The sequence below is a fragment of the Mastomys coucha genome, unplaced genomic scaffold (assembly GCF_008632895.1).
Source record: "Mastomys coucha isolate ucsf_1 unplaced genomic scaffold, UCSF_Mcou_1 pScaffold17, whole genome shotgun sequence".
Taxonomy (NCBI): domain Eukaryota; kingdom Metazoa; phylum Chordata; class Mammalia; order Rodentia; family Muridae; genus Mastomys; species Mastomys coucha.
Genome location: NW_022196899.1, coordinates 28,265,386 through 28,292,878, shown reverse-complemented (window position 1 = coordinate 28,292,878; position 27,493 = coordinate 28,265,386). Strand labels below are relative to the sequence as shown.

General features: G+C 42.6%; 1 protein-coding gene across 2 annotated transcripts in view; it reads right to left on the bottom strand.

The window, feature by feature from the left end:
* LOC116095085 overlaps positions 1-12,484 on the bottom strand; it is a 136,839-nt gene extending 124,355 nt beyond the window's left edge. For both annotated transcript variants that reach the window (XR_004120433.1, XR_004120434.1), the window contains exon 1: positions 12,301-12,484. The gene's annotated coding sequence lies outside the window, so the exon portion shown is untranslated. The remainder of the gene's footprint in view (positions 1-12,300) is intronic.
* Positions 12,485-27,493: the final 15,009 nt, after the last annotated feature.

The window sequence follows — 27,493 nt, the reverse complement described above, 5'->3', positions numbered from 1 at the left end:
GGGTGGCAGACACACACAATGGCTGGTGCATGCACAAATGATTGACTGCTTTCTGGGATTGGCCTAGAGTTGGTCCCATCTCAGGCTGCTCTTAGGTAGCCAGAAATTTCTCCTTGAGAAGTCTACAACAAATGAGACAGATGGCTAGAACCATCTTGGGTCAAAGCCAGATCTCAATTATGCTACTCTATTCCAGGGCTTCGTGGATCTACTTTGCCTCCTTTTTCTCTCCTACTCATTCAGGCTGATTTCCATTTGGAGAAATGTTCTAAGAAGAAGTTGTACCCTACTTTCAAAGTTTCACTGAGGCTCTTGGGTTTAGAGATGCATGTATAGCTGGGAGCTCTTATCTATTCCAACTTTTTTATTTCTTTGTTAAATCAAAGAAGCTCCAAAAGTCTCCAGTCGGTCACCAGAGTGAGTGCCAATGCCTCAGAAGATGACAAACGGCACGCTGGTGTTTGTGTAGTAAGGCTTGTCCCTGTGTCTGTGAGTATAATGCCAGCTATGAACATGGATGCAGAACACTATTAGCATACTAATTTGGTTCTCCACCTAAAGAATGGGAGATTCTTTTGACATAGACAGCTGTCCATGAATAGCTAGGGTGACCCCTGGTCAATTTTCCATCTGTCTTAGGGTAAGAACTCCAAAACGAGGCCACACTGGCCCTGAGATTTCACACAGCTTTCTTTGTCCACAGTTTCATGGTGGCTCATCTGTAAAATGGGGGTACAGCCAGAGGAGTCTCTCTTCCATGATTGGGGTGAGGGTCAGATAAGCACCATGCCAGCAGAGATTCTATAATTTAAAACTTTTTTTTTTTGCTCCTTGTCCAAAATACACTTAAGGCTCTCATCTACATATCCATATGCTTAGTTTATGCTATAATTCGACTACCCATCTGTATATATAGAGAAATGGACAGTGGCCTTGCTGGGTAAATTCTGAGATGTATGGGACTGAATATGTTGTGAATTTGTGTGTGTGTGTGTGTGTGTGTGTAGACCAGAGATTGTTGTCAAATGTCTTCCTGGATTGTTCGCCACCTTATTATTGACTTGAAAAGTTATCATTGCCTTTCTGTATGTGCAGAATGTGCATGTGGGACAAAATACCATGTTGTGCCTGTGGAGGTCAGAGGACAAATTTGAAGGAGTCAGTTCTCTTTCCATCATGGGGATTCCAGGGATTGAACTTGGGTTTTTGAATTTGGCAATGAGTATCTTTACTGAATCACCCGGTCAGCCCTCTCTCTCTCTCTCTCTCTCTCTGTATATATGCACACACACACATATATATGTGTATATATATATATGTGTGTGTTATATATACACACATATACTATATATTCTCTCTCTCTAAGCTATCTATCTATTATCTATCTATCTATCTATCTATCTATCTATCTATCGATCAATCAATTGATCTATCTATCTATCTATCTATCTATCTATCTATCTATCTATCGAGACAGGATCTCACTATGTGACTCTGGCTGACCTGGAACTCTCTATACACACCAGGCTGCCCTCAAACTCATAGCTATCTGCTTGCTTCTGCCATTCAGGTACTGGGATTAAAGGCACTCACCACCACACCCAGCCCTCTTACTTTATTTTTCAAGACAGGGTCTCTCATTGATCCTAGAGCTCACTGGTTAGGTTAGGCTGGCTAGTCCTTAAGTCCCAGGAATCTTCCTGTCTTTGCTTTCCTAGTGCTGGGATTACAGATCCACACAAGCTTTTTATATAGCTGATGGGGAGTGAACCGAGGTCTTCACATTTGTATATTTACAGATTGAGCCATCTCCCCACTGTTTATCATTTCTTCATCTTTATGAGAATTCTGAAGCAATGGAGAGGCTGCTGCTGCTTCCTTTTGCCTATTGTTCATTGAATGTCCAAGGACCAGGGCACAGAAGTAAGGAGTGGGGACTGTCTGGGAATGTCAGGTTGACAAACTGACAGTGCAGGCATGGCTCCTGCCTATAACCCATGCTCTCTTGCTTTGCCCTGTTTCCTTTCTTTGAACCTGTGGCTCTGTCTACCTTAGACATGCTTGACAGTCACCAATAGGTTCAGAATATATTGATGAGTAGGTTTCATTCTCAGACTTCCTGATGTAATGTGTTTGGCTATAGGCTGAATTTTGGACTTTAAAAATCATTGTGAGAAAATGATTGTATTTTGAACACTAAAAATTTTAGGAAATAGCTGTTTTCGATGTAAAGACTAAACTAACATATACTAGCAGTACAATTAATAAAATGACAAAACTTGGCATGATTGTATGACAGTGTTCATCTGGTAACAACCCTGTGGTGTCACGTGACTCTTCAGCATCTGCTTTAAATTGTGCACAGTGCCAGCACCGTGGCTCCCTGGAGACTCAGCTCCATGGAAGGACAACTTCAACAGAGGAAGCACTGTGGTGTGGACCACCAGAGACACATCTCAGGAGAACTCTGGGAAGTCGGGAATCCAGGAATCGCTGAAATTTGTTATCCTGGAAGTTTGGCTGCCAATTTCACTTTCTTTTCTATCATTGCCTTTTAAAGCTTGTGTCCATGGTCCTGGGCCTCATGACAGCAGCTTCAGGCCTGTGTCACTTCATTCTATTCTTACTATCCTCTCCTTCACAGCCCCCTCTCACTGGTCCTTCTAAGTCTCCACTTTCTTTTTGCTAAGTGTGCTTCACTTTAAAAAAAGTTCCTAGTATTATTATTATTATTTTGGTTTTTTTGAAATAGATTCTCAGTGTGTATCACTGGCTGTCCTGGGACTCACTATGTAGGCCAGGCTGGTCTCCAGCTCATAGAGATTGGGCTGCCTCTGTCTCCTAAGCGCTGGGATTAAAGGTATGCACCACCATGCCTAACTTTGATTTACTTTTATTTTATGTGCATGAGTGCTTTGTCTGCATGTAAGTAGGTCTGTGCACTGTGTGCCCTTAGAGGCCTGAAGGGGGTTGTTGGTCTCATCTCCTGGAGTTGGAGTTACAAACAGCTATAAGAGGCCATGCAGGTGCTGGGAACCAAACTTCTGCAAGAACGTCAGCTCTCCTAAACATTGGGCCATCTTTCCAGTCCCAAAGTGTATGCGTGTGTGTGTGTGTGTGTGTGTGTGTGTGTGTGTGTGTGGTGTGCATGTCTGTGTGTCTCTGTGTGTGTCTATGTCTCTGTGTGTGTTTTCTAGTCCCAAAGTGTGTGTGTGTGTGTCTGTGTGTCTTTGTGTGTTCATTGAATTTCATGAGGATAGCCTTGACCAGCACTGAACTTGCAGGAAACATAAGCTAATCTGAGATTCTCGGTGTTCAGGTAACTATGAAGGGTCAGGCACAGCAAATTCAAGGTCAACCTTGAAATCATGATGCTTTTGCTCATTTACCCCCAGTATGTTGTCACGTTGGGAAAATGTGTTGGAGTTAAGTCACCCTGGGGGACTTCCACCTCCCACAGGTGTCCCCAAGGAAGTAATCGTGAAAGTCATATAAAAATTAAAGAAGTTTCTAAACTTAAGGATAGTATAACATCAGTGCATACTAATAGGGAGCCACAGGGGCCTCAGAAAGGGCCTTCCATACAGGGCCACGGGGGCCTCAGAAAGGGCCTTCCATAAAGGGCCACGGGGGCCTCAGAAAGGGCCTTCCATACAGGGCCACGGGGGCCTCAGAAAGGGCCTTCCATACAGGGCCACGGCACTTTGGTGTGGGAGTGGAAAGGGCCTTATGTTCTTTAACTGGAGAAAGGAGCCACATCTGAACTCAAAATGGAAAAAGAAGTCCTAAATAATTTCATCAATCTTCCACCACCAAAAATCAGTTTACAAACCTGTCACATGAACATATAAACATTTTGAGATTATCAGGACCAAACCCTGCTAGGTGGCTAGACAGACAGGCTGGCTTCTCTGGACACTCAGGATCCTTGTGACGTAAGCTGTCATCATCACATTAGCATTTGTGTGGTGTCACAGGCTTCACTCCACTCTTTCATTTGCGATCTGAGGTTGTCAGCTACATGTAAAGAGGCGCTACTGATAGGGTAGTTTAACCTTAATATTAATCCCCACTCCCCAAAATCCCGAGCAGAAAGGCTGACATGCTTGTATCCAAGGCGAGGAGAAGAGAATAGAGTTAGGAGATTATAGCTAGCCTTCAGCCAATGGCTGTTAGCAGGCGGTTGCCATGGTGATAGCAGTGTTGGAAGTTTCCTGACAAATGTTTTCAGAGTTGGGCTGTGAAAGAGTTACAGGCTACTTTCCAACAAAACAAAACAAAAAGGCTGCGATTTTGAATCTAATTTGTCAGATTTTGTTTTTGAGCAATTTAAAATTTTAAATGTAAAATAAAGAATGAGAGATTTATGAAAGCCTAGTATTTTTTTCATGTTAAAATCACTTGTAATGTGTTCTGTATTTCTGATTTCAATATTCTGATTTCTTAGTGGGAGGTAGATGCTTAGTGTTTTGAGTTAAGTGAATCAAGAGCTTATTTTGTTATGTTGTAGTATAATGGATCTAGCTTGGTAAATGCACATAAGGTGTAGGTGTGTGTGTGATATCTGTATGTCTGTATATATGTGTAAATATGAATGAATTCCTCATTGTCATAGTGAGTGAAGTAGAAAGTCATAGTGTGACCTGGGTCTGTTAACATCTGTGATTTAATGCTGTTGGCAGTGATGGATTTCAGAAAATCAATAGGTGCTGACCCCAGTGTGACTTACTTACCAAAAGAAAACCTTGGACTATAGAGGTGGCTCAGTGGGTAAGGCACTTACCACACAAGCATAGAGACCTGAGTTCAAATCTCCAACATCTGCATAGAGGCCAGGCATGGCAGCATTCGCTGTAATCCTAGTACTAGTAACCAGAGACAGTAGGATCCAAAGGGTTCACTGGCCAGCCAGTCTCGCCTAAGCAATGAGGTCCAGGCTCAATTAGAGAACTTGTCTCAAAAAGTAAGGTTGTAAAGTTATAGAACAAGATGCCCAGTGCCAACTTTTGGTCTCTGCAGGTGCATATACCTACACACCACAAAACATGCACAACTAAAAAAAATTGAAGATATAACAGGGATGCTTACGTGAGCTTGCAAACCTTTCACAGCAGCAACTGCGCTGAGTCCTACCCATCCCTCACTCTGTGCCTTCCGTGCCCCCCTGCAGCCTTCCAGTGTGAGTGTGGGACCTCCGTTCTGGGGGAGGAGGGTTCACTCCTGGCCTTGACTGTTGCATCTGTTGCCTTCACTGAGCTTTTATGGCACCAGCAGACTCTGGAAAAGTTTCCCCTCCTCCAGGCTCGTCTTCCCTGAGCGAGCTGCAGCAGAGGTGAGAAGCGAAGGCAGCGGCTTGTGTGGACAGTGATGTGGATGACAGATAACTCCAGCTGTCATTACAGGATCATCCAGAGAAGGGGACGGTCAAGTAGGGCTTACAGCCCACTTGAGTTTTTCTGATTGTAAAAACCAGCCATTTTTCAATTTAAATAATTTAGGAATCCCAGCGTCCCTATAGTCTCAGCCTCATTTAGCCTCTTATTAGCTAATAGTTTCTCTAGTTCAAGAGGTGTAAAGGAAGATACTGTTAATTCACAACAGTGAGTAGCATAAACAACAACAACAAAAAAACAAAAATCAAAAAGACAAAACAAAGCGAAAACCCAAACCATGCAAAGGCAAAGAGAAGACACAATAGGAATCTATACAAATAACCATAATTGATTTAAAAAGTTAATTAAAAGAGTCAAAGGAAGCCACCAGTATGAGGCCCACCATGTATCAATAGGTAGATGACATAGGAGAATAGATTAGAAAATTGATCTAAGCTAACTAGATGGAACAGACAGAGCTCTTGGTTTTACCTTAAACACCCCAAATTCTTTCCTGGGCCTTTCCCTAATATTTCTTAACACTGTTCCATGGATAGAAACCCTGAGATGAACACAAGAAGCAAGCAAACAAAATCAATTTGCAACATCCAAAAGGGGCAGGGTGGTTCAGAGATGTGCTTTTGACTCCTCGTGACAGCAAAAGACAGACACAGGGACTCTGTGACAGCAAAGGCAGACACTACAGTGGACATGGGGACTCTGTGATGCCAAAGGCAGATGCTACAGTGGACATAGGGACTCTATAACAGTAGAGGCAGACGCTATAGTAGACACAGAGACTCTGTGATGGCTAAGGTAGGTGCTACAGTGGACACAGAAGACTCTGACAGCTAAGGCAGATGCTACAGTGGACACAGGGATCTGTGACAGCTAAGGCAGACACTATAGTGGACACAGGGATCTGTGACAGCTAAGGCAAACACTATAATAGACACAGGGACTCTGTGACAGCTAAGGCAGATGCTACAGTGGACACAGGGATCTGTGACAACTAAGGCAGACACTATAGTGGACACAGGGATCTGTGACAGCTAAGGCAGACACTATAGTGGACACAGGGATCTGTGACAGCTAAGGCAGATGCTAGAGTGGACATAGGGATCCGTGACAGCTAAGGCAGACACTATAATAGACACAGGGACTCTGTGACAGCTAAGGCAAATGCTACAGTGAACACAGGGACTCCGTGACAGCAAAGGCAGATGATACAGTAGACACAGGGACTCTGTGACAGCAGAGGCAGACACTATAATAGACACAGGGACTCCTTGAAGGCTAAGGCAGACACTAAAGTGGACACAGGGACTCTGCGACGGCTAAGGCAGTGGACACAGGGACTCACTTCCCCTCACTTATGAGCATGTTTCCCTTTTGACTTTTGAAATCTCCACAGCTTTTCATGCCTCTGAGCAAAAGTATGACCACAGAAGTAAAGGTTCTGCCTCTGGGTGGATCTCCAGAGAGCAATCCCACAAGAGGACAAAAGTCTCCTGACATTTCCAGAAGCATCTCTGGATAGTACCACATTTTCTGTTCTCAGGTTCTAGAGACATGAAAACGATCCAAAGACCACAACTGCTCATGGTTCCACTGCACTGTGTGCCACTCATGTGACACCCACTGCTGCACCAGTGAAGGTTACAGCTTGAGAGAAACCATTGGATAACCAGTCAGAGAAAACACTTTCTGTCTGAGATAGGGCCTGTGGTACCATCAAGAACTGAATCTGATTGCCAGACACTCTGAGCTATGACAGACAAGTAAGGTATGTAGGCTTCTGACTGAAGAAAGTCTTGTGCCAGCCCCTGAAAGGATTCTTTGTGTCTGAAGGATGACACGGCTAAGGAGTCTGGAAGGGATGAGGTCAGAAAGTGGGCTGTGCCTGTGAGCGGTCTCCTTTCCCCCTTCATATCTCCCTTCCAAACAACACGTGCACACATTCCCGCATTACCGCAGAAGCATCTCAGAGGTGTCTCCTGGTGGTCCTCAGGAGGACCACCAAGCTGTACCTTCTGCACTGCTGGGTACTCCCAGCCCACCTGCTCCTTTCTCTCAGTTTGGAATCAGGAATTAAAAAAACCACAACAAAACAAATAAATGAAAAACCCATCAAGAACAACGAAACAAACACATATCAGGCTACAAATGTCCAAAATACCCAGAACTATTTGAGCTGCTCCCCAATCTTTCTGCCACTCTCCAGTTCTGCCAGCATTGTAGGTGATGGGCACCACTTGCCTAGCTGATTCCTAGACTCCTAGCACCTGAGCTCTGTGCTTAACTCTTTATTGAGGGAGTGAAGAAATGGGATTTCTTTTCTGTAATATAAAGATAAAGCTAGGTAAGCATGCACAGTCGACAAAAATAACATACAAATACTTGGTAGGGCTTTCTGTTTGGGCTGTAAAAGCTCAATTCAAGAACTTTTCAAAATATGTTCGATAAAATATTAGGCTCAAAGAATAAAGGCAGCGGATTTGCACAAAAGCGGTGTGTGCATATATGTAATGAAACTTGTGAATAACATAGTTTGGGGTAATACATACATATATACAAACAAACAGACTATATATTATATAATTTAGAGTATTCATTCCTGAAAACACACACACACACATACACACACACACACACACACACACACACACGCACGCACACTAGTGTTTTCCAACTTTCACTATGAATTGCTTAGATAAAGAAAGACAGTGTGTTCTATGTCCCTAAATATACCATGTTATCCTGTCATGTAGCAAAGCTTATGGGAATTGTATTTCATCAAATGCACTTTTGGAAAATTTGTAACTCAATTTTTCTTAATTTATTCTATGTTTCTTACATTTGAATTTAAGTCCCAATTAAAATTTTCTACTTTGAAAAAAAAAAACTCTCCCAGTTAAGACCAATGAGCCATGCACTTTAAAATGCCTATGTTGGCCACCTTTATGTTCTGTGCATTTTAAAAACCACACTGACATTTTAAAAAGTACCTCCAAAATAATACTTTCCTAGGGAAAAAGATGGATCAATACTTTAATAATGCGATTATGCACCCAGAAATAATAGTAGGGCTGAAGCAAAGGGTTGAATTTGGTACAAGCTCATGTCTTGATTCTGAGCACAGGGCTATTTCTCCCTCAGTGTGTCCTTTTCGTAACAATGTCTACACAATGATCTGTGATGTGGGTAAAGTCCACCATAGTCCAAGACTGAGAAACAAAGTTGACTGTGTCACCATCTCTGTGGACAATCCTGGGTATGCTATGCATTCCCATGTATAAGGTGGTCTGAGTAATTCTTTATCTTGTACCTCGAATGTACATTCAGCAGTCAACGGCACAAGTTCTCTGAGCTTAATGGAACAAACAGCCTCCTGTTCTCTACAGCCTCAGTGTCCCCAAGAAAACTTAGTTTGAAAGTCACAAAGCTTAATAGCCTTTAAGGTTCTTCTCAAATTGTACTCTTAGGAAAGTGGAAAAGAGTCAGGGGTCGGGGAGGCGAAAGGGGAAGCGGGTAGAGGCCATGGGCTGACGGAGACCGATGGGAACACTTCTGTTGGAACATGTTACTGTGCTGTCTAACACATTATGTGCTGATTTAAAAAATAAAGACATAAAAAAGTTTGTCTCTTGCCTCTTGGAATAAGATTGAAATGACACAGAATGTGTCTAGACTGAAGCTTGTGGAATTTTATACAGACCCACGTAGCCTTCAGTTTTTCAAGTACAGAACTGGGTTATATAACATGTGGCCAGCACTTTTGTAATTTCAACATATAACTTAGATTTATAAAAAAAAAAAATAAGGGAAATATTTCCAGAATGTGCTTAGAGAATTCATGGGTACAGATGAACCCATGTTCGGTTGTTAACAGAACAGCAAGTTCAAATTGAATGTAAATATCATCCCAGAGAAGTTGCCTATTTATATTGTTTTCAGAGACCCTCTTAGTTTTTAATGAGCAAGGTTTAGCTAAAAACAAAAAGTGTTAATTACATAAATATGCTTATTCTCAAAGCATAACACTGTGTTATGATTAATAAACAATGGAGAAATGAATACAGAAGTATTTCAGCAGAAACGCTGTTGCACAAACAGCCGTGGAAATCACTATATGTTTATTGGGAACATGCTTTACTTCTACAAAAGCTACAAAAGCAACATTAACCTTTTTGAAATGCAATAGCAAAGTCAGAGATGTAAGGCTCCCCAGCAGGCACAGTAAAGTCAGAGACACAAGGATTGACAGGCATGGTACCAGCCATTTTCTGAAGAAGGTAAGCAAAATAAAACCCGTACTTAACGCTACCACAAGACCTGGGTTAATCTTCCTTTACAGGATTCAGGACACACGTGTGTCTGAAGGAATCGCTGTGCAGATTGTTCTAAAGACAAGAGTCTTGGAAATGAAGAACTGTGTGTTTTCTGCTTGTCTTAGTTTGGACCCTGCTGGTTCTGCAATTTTGTACCCAGCATCTTCCAATTTGTTCTTACATAGACATATATCTATCTTTTGGAGGTAGGCATTAGCCACATTGAGAGGTTACCAAACTCTTTCATTTTATCTGATATAAGATTAGGTCATTGTGATTCTGAATCAAAGAGCATGCTTGCGCGCGCGCACACACACACACACACACACACACACACACACACACACACACACACGCATCATCCTAAAACATCTATAATGTATCCCAAATCAGCATTGCCAACAAGCCCAAGTCTCTAGAATATAAGTTAAAAATGTATGCTGGAATAAACATGGTACAACCACACTTCTAGCTGAAACATTTTTCATGAGATTAATTTTGTTGCTGTTATTTTACCAAAAGATCTGCAATTTACCTATTCTTATTCTGTTTTAAGAGATTCACACTTGAAAATGTGTCATTTTTTTTAACAATCCCAAAATAGTTAATTAAGATCAGTTATGTAGGGCTTTTTTTTTTCTTATTTTAGTTTGAGACATATTAAAAAAATAAAGGTCAAAAGTCAAAAGGGATGATAGCTGATGGTTTTGATAATGTTAATTATATATTACCAAGAAAAAGATAGAGAGGGAAGTGTGACTACAAAAGAAAGATAAACATCCCAATGCTGGATTCAAAAAAATAATGAAAAAACCCCCTTAAAACGTCTTTGTACTTCACTGTCATAACTCAAAGCCATAATGAAGCCTGAATTAAAAACGTCAGCTTCTGCGAGTGTTGATAACTTGGTTCTTTGTTGGGCAAGTCAAAATGTGTCTGTTTGATAGGTAAAAATGACAGTCTAAAAATGGGAGAAGTAGGTTCTAAAAAAGGAAACACACACACACACACGCGCGTGCGCGCGCGCACACACACACACACACACACACACACACACACACGACTCTTTCAAAAAGGCCCATAATGTACTTGAAGGAAGACCTGTAGGGCAGGAGGTATTATCTTTAGGAAGTCACCAGGCAGCACTAAAAAGCAATGTCCATGTCCAATCAAAACGATTTCTGGGGCTGCTGGGGCTCCTGCATCTCCGTCTTCACACTAGACTGGAAACTCTTTGTACTAATTACCAGACTGTACCAGATTTTCTGGTTCAGTTCAATCCTATAATTGACTGACAGTGATGGGCAAGCAAGGGGGGAAATTCAGGCTCGCTGCTGCAAGCAGAGGGTCAGAAATGGCTCAGACAGCTCATCACAGCCTGGCCCCAAAATGGGGCTGAGTAGCCACCATCAGCATACACTTTTAATTCCTATGTTAAGAAAAAGAGGAAAATGCAGCAGCCTGTAGCTGCCTGAATCTTACAGAGACTCAGCAGGCAACTGGTCTATGTAAAATGAACTGAGAGCAGTAATTTTAGCTGTCACTGATTTATTTTGCTTTTGACTAGTATGTATCCGTCTGACTCCAAAACTCAAGAGGGGCATCCAGCAGACACTAAATAGACTTTGATCCTGTTTGTAGACACTCAGGAGAAACAATGTTGCTATTTCATCTTATAGCTCAAAAAAAAAAAAAATCTGCAAAGATTGAGGCGTTGCTGAGCTCGTGAAATGTGGAGTATAGGAGTTGAGCATGCCAAAGCACTTCACATCAACTTTCTTATACCCTTACTTGCCTGCAATTCACTGATCCAGACTTTGTGAAACCCTAGCAGCTAGTGAAATTCGTCTATAAAATCAGAGTTTAAAACTGTACAAGAATAATTTTCATGAAGTTAGAGTTAGTACACTTAAAAAAAACCCAGAAAAACAAAAAAACCAAAGCCTCACAAACAACCTCACTGAGCACTATGTGGTCCGTACCACTGGGATTCACTCTGAGCTCGTATGCTCTCACTTTACTTTTAACCGAAAAGAGCAGCTCTAGCCTTTGCACTGGGAGACATTGAAAGCACAGGTGTCAGACCCAGGGTCAGAACAGGAAGCCGGGCCTTTCGGGAGGCAAGGGAGAATTATGTGCTATCATGTTGAGGTCAATTGACTTGAAACTTAATCACAGGTTAAGCCCCCTTTCTTTCCAGTCTAGAGGGGAAGCAGCACCTGTGCCAGCAGCCACTCACCCTGCACTTGACACAGCAGCCGCTACAATTTTTTAGTTACAAGTCAATTACTTACTGGAATAGAAAGAGTATTTCACTCATTCCATGGATGGCCACTTTCTGGAGAAATCTGTCAGGTTTGCTAGAGGAAGAAGAAGGAGGAGAATAAGGAGAATAAGGAGGAGGAGGAGGAGGAGGAGGGGAGAGAGAGAGAAAGAGAAAGAGAAAGAGAAAGAGAGAGAGAGAGAGAGAGAGAGAGAGAGAGAGAGAGAGAGAGAGAGAGAGAGAGAGGTGAAAGTTAAAAATCCATGGTTCTTTCTCCACAAAGTTTCTGAGCTAGGCCAGCCCACCGGGGCAGAGAAGCTGCGCAATCCCTTACCTTCTCAGTACTGCACAGAGCTCTTGGGGGTGAGGCCTGTCCCAACTGACAAGTCCTGGGACCTTCCCCATCACAGGATCAAGGTTGGGTGCAAGGGTGTGGCTGTGCACCTGAGGCCGGGAGCCAGCTAAGTGTGAACAGAGAGAGCCAGCAGGAGAGTGTCCCCTGCCACAGTCAGCCCTGAGCAGGGACTTGGAACACACTGGCTGTGGACTTTTGTTCAAAGCTGTCTTTTTTTTCTTTCCCTTTATTTCTTTTTTCTTTCCTTTCTTTTTTTTTCTTCTTATTTTTTTCTTTTTTTTTTTTTTTAGTGAAGCTAGATTAGTTCATACAAAACTCAACAATGCAGTACTGAAACCCATTGTTGATATTCAACATTTTTCACATAGCGGGACAGAATAGACAATACGGTATCTAAGAAACCATGGGCTGGATTGCACACCGATGATGCTGTGTCCTTCTGGGGGCCTGTAATCCTTTTTTATTACCTACCACAGTAAAAACAAAACAAAACAAAACAAAAAACAGGCAGAAAAAAAAAAAACAAAAACCAAACCAAACCAAAACAAAAACCCAAAACAAACAAGCAAAACCCCCAACAGGATGTGTCTGGAACTCTCTCAGAATAAATCTATAACATTGCTATTCTTAGAAATAGGAGAAATTGACAGGAGACCACACTCCCAGCATTAAGTTCTGAGGTATCATTCTCTTTCAAGCAAGTTAATGATTTTTAACACTACTGTTATCCTAACTTTTATGTGAACAGCCACAGGCTTTTAACAACAAAATTAACTGCAGATGTTTGTTTAAACACAATATTTAAAATTAACTTGCTTTTTCCCATGCCTTAGGAAAAATACCTGGAAAGTGAGTTGTGTCAAGGTCCCTAGGACCAGAGCTAAGATGGCACAGACCATTGTTATAAACTTGTAGCTGTTATTAATGAGTTAATATTTATTCCTCTATTAAGAGAACATTAATTTTCAGGGTTGAGGAGGGGGTTGGTTACCTCTTACCTAGCTCAGTGAACAAATTTTTTACCTTTAACCCCATGTTTCAATTTTACTTTTTCGCTTGAAAATGCGTAATGGTAAAGCCATTCTTTACGGCGGCGATGCCCATTAACCTTTCTGGTGATCTGGCCCAATCCCTTTAAAAAACGCAATCCAGTTCCCACGCTTTTCTCGAGCCTCCCAATGGTCTAGGTAGCCACAGAAATGATTGTTCCAACTGGGTTCTTTTCATCACTTCTGCAATTGACCAATTGACAACTGATTGATGGTTATCTTTTCACTTCAACAATGAAGGAAATTACCATCACTATAGCTATGTACAGTAAATGCCTCCGGAGTAAATTACATGATTCTAAAATTCTCCTTAGCTCACTTGGTAAAAACATCAACACAAAAAACTTTCTTTTTGTGCCTGCTTTGCAGCATCCCAGATTTGGCCTTTCCTGTCAGCTGCAGAAAGAGAACTTGACAGCTTCTTTAAAAGGGAGCATAAAGGATGCCCTGGGATAAAGGATGCCCTGGGATAAAGGATGCCCTGGGCCTGTCTCAAGCCTGTGGCCGGTCTTTGCATTTGGAAAAAAAAAAAAAAAAAAAAAAAAAAAAAAAAAAAAAAAAAAAAAAAAGAAAGCATGGGTGTACAGATAAGCCCTATAATAAGACTCCTGCGACCAACCATTCCCTGGGACCTGGATGGTCTCTCTGAACTATTCCTCAACATAGGTTCTGAACAGCCAATTTATCCCAAGTAGGTGCGAGTTCTCATCTACAGTTTTTCAACCTTCTTGAGAGTTGCAAGACCCCCTGCCCCCCCACAACCCCCTCCCCTTTCCAGCTAGGCAGGCAAGCTCCAGCAGATGCTATGGTGAAAGGACACATTCCTCCAGAGGATATGTTGAAAGACAAGAGCTCAAAACTCTGCCCCAAATCTAAACATGGTAAATCCAAACATGGATTACATTCTTACACAAAAGGCCCAGATCTTGTCAAGGATGGTCAGTCAAACACTTTTGTTTACACGTATGCAGTCAAAGTTGCCCCTCCCCCCTCCCACCACCATTGGAGAAGTGAAAATATACTATTATAGAAGACAGATTGGTATAGTCACCCATCTTACCACTCCCCTTTGATTACATCTTTAAAGTGGAACAAAAATAAAAACCACACACACTTGTGGATAAGACACAGGTCTTATTAGGCATTTAAATACTTTAGAATTTCCCACTTATTACTAAAAGACATGAAGAACTAGACTCTTCTCTTTTATGATAACAGGGTCTCAAGTAGCCTAGGCTGCCCTTGAACTCTAGGTTGAGGATGGCCTTGAACTTCTGATTTTCCTACTTCAAGTTTCCTGAGTTGTTGGGACTATAGGTATACACTCTGTTCCATTTTATGTCTTGGTAGAGATCCAACCTAGGGCTTTGTAAGCATGTTCTCACTGAGCTGTATCCTCACCTTGTATTACAACTTTATAGTCTAGAATATCTTGGCACTGTTGAACATGGTTGCATACATAGTATTCATGCATTTCAGGTGTATCCATGAAATATCATAATTACATTTTACTGATGATCCCTAAAGACACCTTTAAGGAGCTTGTTTACAAAGTATCTTGGATATGTTTCTACCTAAGAGTCATTGCTGTTGAAATGGCCACTTTCTGCTCTGTTTCACCAGGTCTGAAGACCTCTGTGTAAAACCTTTCCTCATTCATTAACTCTAAACTCCCTTTTTTGCCCTGAGTCCTCTTCAAAATACAGACTTAGCATAGCATCTCTTACCAGGGTTTCCTCACTTCTCATAGTCTGGTGTGAGTTCTTACTATTACTCTTATTATTTATTATTACTTATTTATTTATTTTAAGACTTATTTATTTATTATATGTAAGGACACAGTAGCTGTCTTCAGACACACCAGAAGAGGGCACCAGATCCCATTACAGATGGTTGTGAGCCACCATGTGGTTGCTGGGATTTGAACTCAGGACCTTCAGAAGAGCAGTCAGTACTCTTAACTGCTGAGCCATCTCTCCAGCCTTACTTATTATTTATTATCACTTATTATTACAATTACTTATTATTTTTACTCTTACTATAGTTCTTACTATTATTACATGCCTAGTATAAACTGTGTGTTCTATTTTCACATGTGTGTATACATGTATATGAGTGTTTATATGTGTACTGGATGGTTTTGAGGGTCAACTTGACACAAGCTGGAGTTACCACAGAGAAAGGAGTCTCAGCTGAGGAAATTCCTCCATGAGATCCAGCTGTAAGGCATTTTCTCAACTAGTGATCAAGGGTGGGAGAGCTCATTGTGGGTGGTACCATCCCGGGCTGGTGGTCCTGCGTTCTTTTACAAGGCAAGCTGAACAAACCATGGGAAGCAAGCCAGTAAGCAGCATCCCTTCATGGCTTCTGCATCAGCTCCTGCCTCCAAGTCCCTACCCTGTGTGAGTTCCAGCCCTGAATTTCTTTGGTGATGAACAGCAATGTGGAAGTGTAAGCTGAATAAACCCTTTCCTCCCCAACTTGCTTCTTGGTCATGATGTTTATGCAGGAATAGAAACACTGACTAAGACAATGTGCATATATATATACATATATATATACATATATATATGCATATATATATGTATATATATATATATATATATATATATATATATATGATTGATGTACACATGTGTTCTGGGGTGTACCCATGAGTGGGAAGCCAGAGAAAGACATCAAGTGTCCTGCTGTGTCACTCTCTACCTCATTCATTGTGACAGGGTCACTCACTGAGCCTAGACCTATGTTGGTAGGAAGTGATCTTCATCTCCTACAGTAGGGGTTACGATATTGGGGCTACAATTCCAGGCCCAACTTCTTGCCTAGGGTGCTGGGGGTTCAAACTCATGTTCATTTAGAAAGTGCACCTACTCACTGAGCCCTCTTCCCCAGCCCAATAATCCAGTCTTGGTTCTCATCCTGTGCCTCAGACCAAATAAGTCAGTCCCCTCAGGAAGCTTTTCCTTCCAGAAAAATTTTCATAGCATCCCACTGTGTCTTCTACTGCTATAATAAAACACTGATCAAACTTGGGGAGGAAAGGGTTTATTTTGCTTACGCGTACATGTTACAGTCTATTGAGGAGGGAACTCAAGGCAGGGACCTGGAGGCAGAGACCATGGGGCAGTGACACTCTGCCTAGCCCCTCAAAGCTTGCTTAGTCTGCTTTCATATATAGCTCAGGACCACCTGTCCAGGAGTGTCACCATCCATAGTGGGCTGGCCCCTGCTATGTCAATTAGTAGCCAATCAAGAAAAATGCCCACAGGCCAATCTGATGATAGTGGTTTTATATCAACTTGGCACAAAGTAAAAGTCAGATGGGAAGTGGGGCTCTGAATTGAGAAAATGCCTCCATAAGATTAGCTTATAGACAAGTATGTATTATATTTTCTTAATTAGTGATTGACAAGGGAGAGCCCAGCCCATTGTGGGCTGGTGCTGCTGGCTCTGTAATAAATCAGGCTGAGTAAGCCATGAGGAGAAAACCAGCAAGCAGCACCCCTCCACTGTCTCTGTCTGCATCAGTTTCTGCCCTGACTTCCCTGGGTGATGGACTATAAGCTATAAAATGAAATGAAGCTTCCCCCAAAGTTGCTTCTTGTCATGGAATTTAATCACAGCAATAGAGGCCCCGATTGCTGCAGCGGGGAGGGGGACTCCTTAATTGAAGGCTGTTCTTCCCAGGAATAAAATCATTTACTAGGGCATTATCTTAGTTAGAGTTTCCATTGCTCTGAAGAGACACCATGACCAAGGCAACTCTCATAAAGGCAAACATTAAATAGGGCTGGCTTACAGTTTCAGAAGTTTAGTCCATTATCATCATGGTGGCAGGCATGGCAGTGTGCAGGCAGACATGGTGCTAGAGTTCTACATCTTGAGTTGAAGCAGCCAGAAGGAGACCTGCCTTCCCACAGGCAACCAGGAGAGTCTCTCTTCCGAAACAGGTAGAGTTTGAGCAAAGACTCTCAAAGCCAACCTCCACAGTGACACACTTTCTCCAACAAGGCCACAACTCCTAGTAGTGCCACCATGGGCCAAGCATGTTCAAACCACCGTAGGCATCAAGTTATTCTGGATAGGAGATGCTGGAGGTAGCCAGGGATTAACAAGAGGGAAAGGTAGGCTATGCCAAGCCATGTGCTTCTCTGGCTTGGGCGCTGGCTATCCCCTCTACACACATCTGTAATTCTCCTGCTTGGCTTGGCTGCCAGGAGTTTTGGAGGACTCTTCCAACATCTCTTGGAGGTCATGGTCCAGTGTTTGCCCTCACTTCTCCCTTTTGCCTCCATGTTCTGAAATACCCGTGGCTTCAACAGTTTGGTTATTAAAGTCATAGCAAACCCTGACCTTCCCTTTACATTCTAGGTCTATGGGTTTTTTTTTCTTTTCCTCTTTCATTAAGTTTTATTTTGATTTTTTTTTTTTAACAAAGAGATTTCTGGTATGTTAGGCTGGCCTTGAACTCTGTATGTAGCCAGGAATGACAGTGAGCAGTTGCAGATCCTCCTGGTCACACACCCCCAGGGTGCTGGGATTACAGGTGTGAACCAATACAATCCGAGTATGAGGCTCTGGGGATGGAACTCTGGGCTTCGTGCATGCTACACAAACACTCTATTAGCCAGGCTACATTCCAGCTCTTAGATGTGCATTGAATCACACATTCAGTCATCTGCTGGAACTCAGTTACCCAAGTGAATATACATCAAACTGTCATTTCCCTGTAAAGCCACCTGTGTCTGGCATGCATGGGGGTCCTCAGCTGCTTTACTACCAGCACTGTGGTCTCCAAAACAAGAAGCCTTCAATAAAGCCCTCTCATTCACCAGTCCAGGAAACAATTAGCAATTTCCCATTTTTAAGATCAATTTCACTTGTTGTATTCTTGTTCCAAGTTTAATCTTCCTTTGTCTCTCATGAGCTCACAGCAATTCTCTCCATTCTAAGTCCTTTCCCCTTGAGCCATCCTCCACTCTCAGTCAGTGACTTCAGTCTAGATACAGGCCTGCTTCCTCTCTTTCCAGGTCCGCACCAGTGGTTATCAGGAGCCCCTAGTACCCTAGAGGTGTTCTAAGGACCCCCAAATCAAATTATAAGTCATACATTAAAAAAATTGAGCAGATACTATTCCAGCACCAGGCACAAATGCAGTATGTGTCAGCACAGAGGAATCTATGCAGTCACCAGACAAGAGTCACCACTGTGTCCTTAAGGACTACAGAGCACATCCTAATCCATCTGGGTGCTTGCATGGGCACCCAAGACAGAGGCTGCATGGAAACTTGCCAAACCAACAGGAGCAAAGGATACCAATCCTTCTTGGCACACCGTGAAGGTTGTCATAAGTAAGAAATGTAACATAATGGTGAGAGGAAGTGCGTGTTAACAGCACCCTCTTTCAACATCAGTGCAATACTGAAGGGTTTTGGGAGGGACTAGTATGTGCTCACAAACTGTAAAGTTCTATATGGAAAAAGTAAAGTGACCTCCAAATGTGTGGATCAAATGGCATCCCCACCAGGACCAGCTTTTATGCAAGGAAATCAGGGGGTAGGAACGTGGAAAGCTGTGTTTGCACTGCACACATGGAAACAATCGTGGGTGCAGCTACTGTGGGGGATGCTGTAGCTCGGGAGTGTTCTAGCACAGGCACAGCTATGGGTCCTGTATACGCACACAGACATACAATACCACAAAGAGAAATAAAACAGTAATAGGCAAAGACAATAGGAGCAGTGATCTTACAAAAGATGTTTTTTGAAAATACATTTGAGGAATGATCTAATTTGCATAAACAGCCCTTAATAAAAGGCGGCTGCACTTTCAAAGCATTTTATGCAGATCAGCTGGTGCAGAAGGGTCCACTAGTCAAAGGAAACAGTTACTTCCGAGTGCTTGTAAACATTTCGGCAACGGCTGCGATTCACTATGTAGGATAATTTCATAATTCACTTCTTTTGGGGAAGAAGCAGTTGAGACACTGTCTGAGGTGGCTCTCAAACTCATCATGGAGCCGAGGACACTGAATTCTGGGTCCTGCAGGCATGTACCGCCTAGAATGGGTGACTTTTTTTATATAGTTGAAATGAGCTATAGTACACATTCAGCTTACTAGTACGTATTCAACTGTGTGTTAATTAAGCCAGCTTCCACATTTCCCCTACAATAAATTATGCCAGTGCCCATATCTTTCTGATAATTTTCATCACTCCAAAGAACTCCATTTGGTAATATTTACAATAACAGACGCGTTGCTAGAAGGGAACAGGCCTGTCTTGTGACAGTGCCTAAGCCTGAGTAAACAGAGCTCTAAAGAACAAGACCTTCAGTCCTGGTAGCCTAGGCCACGTTAGAGTCAGTCCCCATGGATGCCACCAACAGTTCCTTTTCCTCCCTTCGGGTTCTAGCCTTTCTTTCTTCCACCATCTCTGTCTCTCTGGCAAGGTTTTGCTCTGGAGCCCTGGTTGACCTTCAGCCTGGGATTCTCCACCCTCAGCCGGGTCAGTACTAGGCCCCAAGGCCTTCCAGTTTAAGAAGTTATAAAGCTAGATGTGGACAGCCTGAGCTACATAGCAAGAGCCTGTCTTAAAACAAAACAAACTGTATACCTCCATGTGATCATGCGTGCACCCTTGTGTCCCTGTGTGCAAGTGTACATATGCTTGTGGGACTGGGTTTTCCAACCAGTGATTAAAAGTCTGAACTTCAGATCTGGAATTCTAACTCAGTGGGTGCAATGCTTACTCAGCATGTGTGTGCAAGGTCCTGAGCTGGATCCCCACCACCGTATAAACTGGGTGTGATACCACATGCCTGTCACCCTATGGAGATAGAGGCAAGAGGATCAGGAGTTCAGAGTCACCCTCCCCTACCCAGCAAATTCAAGACCAACTTGGGCTGTATGAAACCCTGTTGTAAAAAAAAAAAAAAAAAAAAAAAAGCCCGAATTTTGGAATTAGACTATATTTAAATAAAAACTCTGGCACATATTAGCAGTTTGGTGCCAAGACTAGACTGTGGGTGAGTTGGTGTTCTCATATGCAAACAGTGGGAGGAGCCGTCTCATTCAAAGTCAGGAAATGAGATAATTATCTGAAACAGCCTGACAGTGGCATGAACTCTAATGTCACATTATTGCCTGCCTTGTCATTACCTACTCCTACTTCAAGAGCCAGCTCTAATAACCACCTTCTTCCTCCAGTGGCCACTGAAGGCTGAGATTTGCATTAGGCTTTAGGGGAGAGGTGACCCAGACCTTCCCCATACAGCGAGAGCATTCAAGGGACAGAGGGATTGAGAGAAAGGCTTGCTTATCAGCTAATCCCTCTAAATCTGATTTGCCATTGATACAACTCGAGGTTAACAATGACACATAGCTACTACATAGTTATTTTTTACAAAAAGATCAGGAATCACATGATGATTCCCAACCCCACACCTGACACTTAGTAGGGGTGCCATTTTTTTTCCCTTGTCAATCAAGCCCCCTGCATCTCTCTTTTTTCTTCCTTTGCTTGAAGCTTAGCTGAGGTCCTTTCCTCAGGCTATGCCCATGTTCAGTCTCCATGCAAAGTTGGTGCATGGAGATTGCTTTCCCCTCATCAAGATGGCCGACCCATGAAAACTATGGCTTAGGTTGGTGTCCACACCTGTAATCTCTGGGAGGCTGAGGCAGGAGGATTATGAGTTCAAGTCCAGCCACAGCTTTTTAGTGAGAATGTGTGTCAAAACAAACCAACAAACCAACAATCCATCCCACAAACCCAAAACAAGCAGTGGGAGGAGAAGAAGCTGGCACCCCCAGCCACAGCTGGAGAAGTCCTGTGGAGATGCAGATTGACACCTTAAATGAAATACAATAGAAAGACAAGTCCTGCACTGTGTTTTCTATCATAGGTGAAATCTAGGTTTTCAAATGGATGCTTGCAAAGTAGAAAGGGAACTAAGTGGGGTGTGGGTGGGGGAGAGACCCAAGGGAGGGATATAGAGAATGAGGGCGATAAAATGGACGAGAGAATAAAAGACACATATCACACATTTTCTCATATTTGGACTCTAGATTTAAACACACAGGCATCTGTTGTGAAAGCAGAGATAGGAACCGTCAAGTGATTCTCATTATTTGTGGGACTGCTCAGGAAGGGGAGGAAGGACAAGCGAGGGTAATGGGGGTTGCACAAACTATGTGATAGACACTCGTGAAAATGTCAGGTGAGGTCCATTATCTTGCATGTTAATTAAAAAATTAATAAAAAGATCCTGTAGATGCTCTGCGAAAGGCCTTGCCTTTATTATTTGCTTCCCCAAGCAAGTGCTTAGTCTATTAAAACCAGCTGGAGTTCACCTTTTTCAACAGTTTTATTAAGATTTCATACTCAGGAGTCAGTGGTATGTAATTTTGGAGTTCGATGCCAGTTTTAATTAATTTTCATAGGTTTGCTAATTAACAAATTAAGAAGTGGGGCTTACCCAGTGGAAAATAATTGGAAGATGGCTGGAGCCTTAGCATTGAGGCTTTCTGTGCCATAAAAACGCTGTAAATTTGTTTTAAGATTAGCTAGAACTCTGAAAGAAGTAATTATAACATCAAACAGAAAAGACGTGTCTGAGTTTGGCCTTTTTAAGAGCAGGTATACCATTTTTGCTGGGGTCTCTAGAAACTTTTTGCCTCCAGAAACTTCTTTTTGCCTCTGTGTTCATTACTAGGAGAGGACTAGCATCAGATTGCTGTCATCAGTACCAGCTCAATGGGCATACAGGGAAGTATAAAAATTGCAGAGATTAGAAACCAGGCAGCATAGGGGTAGGGGTGGAGGTATTGTTAATGGGGGAGGGGTTAAGCAAACCAAAGTGAAACCTCAAACTACAGGAGCCTCCTCCTCCGCAGGCCTCCAAGGAGACATATTTCCCAACTTGAAGTCACTAAATCAAGAGGCAAAATCATGTTTTCTGAGAAGTTAATACAGGAAATCCCTAAAAAGGACCGTGCCGTCAAAATGAGGGAGAATCTCCAGCCTGGAGCACAGGAGGTCTGAACCCTGTCGATACACTAGGGAGAAAAGGAGATTTCCAAGTGATGGCTGTGGGGACTGGGTTAATGTAGTCAAGTCTCTAAGAACAATGCTCACAAACAGAAAGAAAAGCAGCTTTCTCTAGGAAAGCCCTCCCGCCTCTGCAATCTCCTCCAGTCACTGCCAGAGGTCCAAGCGAATGAAACTTGGTGATTGGTCAGCTTGCTGATTGGACCGCACAGGACATCCATATTCTTTGATCCTGGCCACTTTATTTTAGGACATTTGCTCTCAACCTTCCTAATACTGTAACCCTTTAATACAGTTCCTCATGTTGTGATGACCTTCCCACCTCTAACCATAAAATTATTTTGCTGCTACTTCATAACTGTAATTTTGCCACTGTTACGATTGGTAATGTACATCTCTGTGTTTTCCAGTGGTCTTAGGCCACCCCTGCGAAAGGGCCAGGGGTCATGATCAACATGTTAAGAATCGATGTATTAGAGGATTTAGCCTAAGAAGATCATGACAAGCCTTAGTCAGCTGTGGAAGGTGATGGCTATGTGTCATTCCAGCTCTTGAGAGGTGGAGGAAGGACGACGTGAGACTGCAGGAGCTCAAGGTCAGCCTGGCTAATAGCAAGACTCTGCCTCAGAAAAGGCAAGCACAGAAGACCCTCAGAAATAATCTCATACAAAGGTATTTGTGGTTATTTATAATACATTTTTGAAAAATCTAGGCGTCAGAAAATAGAGAAATAAATTATCTGACAAAAATGATTGTGTTATTTTAGAAGGACTATTATAGTATAATTAAAAATACTGGTTTGTAATCTTTTGTACTGAATGTTGATTGTATGTAAATGTCTTTCTGGTGTGCTGGTGTGTCCAGGCCTTGCTATGGTGGGAGAATTGGGTTTTGATGATGCCAAGTAACTTTGGTTTCTGTTGCTTATGTTCTTATACTTGCCTCTGGCCCTCTGGTTATCTCTAGTGCTACCTGCCCTGGTTAAATCTGACTGGAACCTGTCCTTCTTGTGATCCTGGTTGTGTCAGAACTCCTCAGAGGCAAGCTGTCTCTGTGATCCTGTGATTCTGGGATCTTGTGATCCTGGGCCTGTTAGGGTTCCTGGGAGTGGAGCTTCCTCTGGGTGTTGTGGGACTAGCTGCAAAATTTGTGCCCAAAGTCTGCTCAGAGCACCAGCCCAGATAGACCAGAAGGAACCTGTGCCACTGGGCTGGCGGTGTTCCTGTGTGCCTGGGTTCTGCTGGTCCCAGTTACTCCAGTGTTGGGACAAATGTTGGGTCCTCCTCACCTCTGATCCTCTGATCTCTCTAAGCCCCCTTACTTACCCCTTTTTCTCTCTCAGATTTACAGTCCCTTTTTTCATTATTTGTTGTTGCATACTTATATGTATATACATATGTATTCCTAAATACATAAATACAGCCTGCTCAGTTGTACACATGCACATACATGTATTGGGGTTGGTACAGGAGTCGCCCCACAAACCATACAAACAATGGTCTCAGTCAGATAGGAATGGTTTATTGAACACACACCCTAATATTGATTGATAAGGATAGGAGCTCAGAATTCAGGGGCTGAGTCACAGCAATGAACATCTTTCTCTGTCAGCTTATAAAGGCCAAAACTGCAAAAACCACAAGGAGCTCGTACTCACCTGCAGGAAGTGCTGCCCAGTGGTCAGCGCTGACTCAAGCTATTTTTGATACAACAGTTCATATTTACCTTAATTTGATGGGTCCTATGTAAAGCTTTGTGAAATTTCTTAAGATTAACAAACCTCAGAACATACAGAACATAATAGGGTATGTGATCAGCATGACCTTGCTCTGAGTCAAGTTATTCAATGACTGACAGGCATGGAACAAAACGGCTACCGCTACGCTGGAGGTGGAGCAGACCTCAACACACATATGTATGTTTTCAGGGCCGATAACCAATTTGTGTGCTCTTCCCTGGGGAGGGCATTCTCCCCCACCCTCAATGCTTACTACTTGTCTGGAGTTCTTTGTGTAGAGTTGCTTTATTTTATGTATATGAGTGTTTCCCTGCATGTATGTTTGAGCACCACATTCTGAAATTCCCACAGAGTCCTGAAGAGGGTGCTAGATCCTCTAGAACTGGAGTTACAGACAACTGTGGGTAGCTGTGGGTGCTGGGAATTGAACTAGGGCTCTGCCTAACTGCTGAGCTGTCCCTCTAGCCCCTATAGTATGGTTCTGACTATTTAAGGTATGTCAAGAATGTATCCTTTAAAAAGTACACAAGTAAACTGACACTATTTCAGAGAATTAGAGCAAGGCTTTTAAACTTCTAAAAGGGTTAAGCAGTAAATCTTTTAGACATTGTGCTCGATAGTCTCTGTTCCCCACATGGTCTGCCTTTGTGGAAAACAGCCCCAGGGTGACACCCACTCCTGGAGCATCTCATCATGATGTAATAAGTCTATTTGGTGTCTCTGACTTCTTACTTTCCATCTGCATTTATAGCGTCGCAATGTTTTTCTGAAGTTTTTTCAGGAAGAAAAGTTCCCATCATGCTCCTCCACCTCCTACTTCCTCCTCCCCTACTCCTCCACCTTTCTGATGGGATCTTGATAAGTTATCCAGGATGGCCTCAAACTCACAGCCTCCCAAGTAGTTGGGTTTACAGATGTGTACCTATATACTTGGCTGTGAAGCTTACTTTCATAATCTGACATTAAAATATAAAATCTGCATGTATGAAATATTTTTTTCTGGGATTTTGGGTTTGTTCCTGGTGCTGCAAAAGCAAGCAAACAAATAAAACAACCAACCAACCAAACCAACACATGCAGCTTCTGGTGCCCAGGAATAGCATGACCCTGTAGAGGATGGGTGGAGTGAGCCTTTTTTTTTCCTAGACAGGAATTTTCTGTGTAGCTCTGGCTGTCCTGGAACTCACTCTGTAGACCAGGCTGGCCTCAACTCAGAAATCTACCTGTCTCTGCCGTTTAAGTGCTGGGATTAAAGGCATACGCCACCACTGCCCGGCTTTTCTTTTTTCTTTTTTGGTAGACAGCATCAGATCCCATTTCAGATGGTTGTGAGTCAGCATGTGGTTTCTGGGATTTGAACTCAGGACCTCTGGAAGAACAGTCAGTGCTCTTAACTGCTGAGCCATCTCTCCATCCCAGTAGTGAGCTTATTTAACCCATGTCATCACCTGTCAGAACTGCAAGTTTGTCTCTTCAGGATCCACATGTTGAAGGCCCTGGGAGGCCTTTGGACAGTAGAAGGGCCCTTCCTTCACAGGTGTCTGAAGCACAGAGGCTCCCCAGAGAGCAGGCACACCCCTTTTCACCCTTCGAGGACCAGAGAAGCTGTGAACCCTGAAAGAGGATCCTCACCAAACTCTGAATCTGTCATGATTGCATCTTGAGTGTCTAGTATCCAGACTGAGAACGAGGCTTTAGGGGTTGATAAGATACCATTCATGGTAATTCATTACAGTAGCCCAAATAGACTAAGAGATCATAGTGGTCCGTCAAGTCCTAACAGCCCACAGCATGCTTCAACTGTTATTTTCCCTAGCATATAAGGTCTGAGGCCCTGGGCTTGGCTGCTGGTTGTACCTCAGCATCATTTTGGTCAATTCTCTCCCAGAAGGCTTGCTCTGATTGTGGGTGATATGTTATGATGCCGGCCAGGACTGACAGTGCATGCTGCAGAGTTCTGGTCCTGGTCACACCTGTATTGACCCAAGGGACTTGGAAATCCATGCTGGAAAATTGCCCAATTCTCTGAATCCTTAAAAAACAGGGGTATACATACATACATATGTACATACATATATATATATATAGATATATGTATATATACCTGTTTTTTATGTTTATATATATATCTGTTATATATATATATATAATATATATGTAATATATATATAGTCTTAACATTTGCCTTGATTTTCTGTATTTGAAATTTTAACATTTTATTTTATTCTTCTTTAATTTTGTTTTCCAGAATAGCTTTTAAATTTTACTGTCTCGCTGTGTCTCTTGTCTTTCTGCCTCTCTGTCTGTTTCTGTCTCTTTTTGTCTCCCTGCCTCTCAGTTTCTGTTTTTCTTTCTTACTCTCTGTCTCCCTGTCTCTCTCTGTCTCTCCCTCTCTCTTTGGGTGTGCGGGTACATCTGTATTTGGGTGTGCGTGTGCTACGGCACATGTATGGAGGGTGACGTTTTAGCAGTTGGCTGTCTCTCTTGTAGTGTGTGTTCATAGACTTAAACTCAGGTTGCCAGGATTGGCTGGAAGTGCTTTTACCTGTAAGTGTGTTTATCTTGGTTGCATTTTTTTCAGTCCTTTTTCCCCCCAAGATTTTCATCATAGAAAAGTTCAGCAGCTATCTTGTTGTGGTAACAAAATGCAAAATCAGGTGCAGCAGAAGGGTCTGGATTTGTTTGTTTTAAAGTTTTAGTGGTAGAATACAGAGTGACGAGTTTGATTGTGGCATCTTCATACATATTTGTCACTGTGTTGTGTTCTAATTCTTTCCCCTCCCTACTTTCTCTGTTACTTCTGCTTCTCCTGGCTGGGTGTCTTGCTACACACACACACACACACACACACACACACACACACACACACACACACACAGAGTCACCCTGATGCTCTCATGTCATATGTATCTCATTACCTGTCTTCCTCTGCCCTTACCGTCCTCTTCCTAGTTTCACACATGCACCTAAGCTTTCATCTGGGCTCCCTACCTGAAATCAAGCACACGGCACTTGTCTTTCTGCGTTTGGCTTATTTTGGTTAACGTAATGATTTCTAGCTCCATCCATTTTCCTATGAATGTCATGATTTCATTTTTCTTTACAGCCTCTTATAACTCCCTTGTGTATATGTAGCACATTTTCCTTACCCATTCTTCTGTTGATGGACAGCTCACCCAGTTCTATTTCTTGGCTATCATAAATGAATGGCTATAAACATAAATGTATGACTATCTCCGTGGTGTATTAACTTACAGTTCTTTGGGTATATGCTGAGGAAAAGCATAGCTGGCTCACATGGAAGCTCTACTTTTAGCTTTTGAGAGACCTCTACA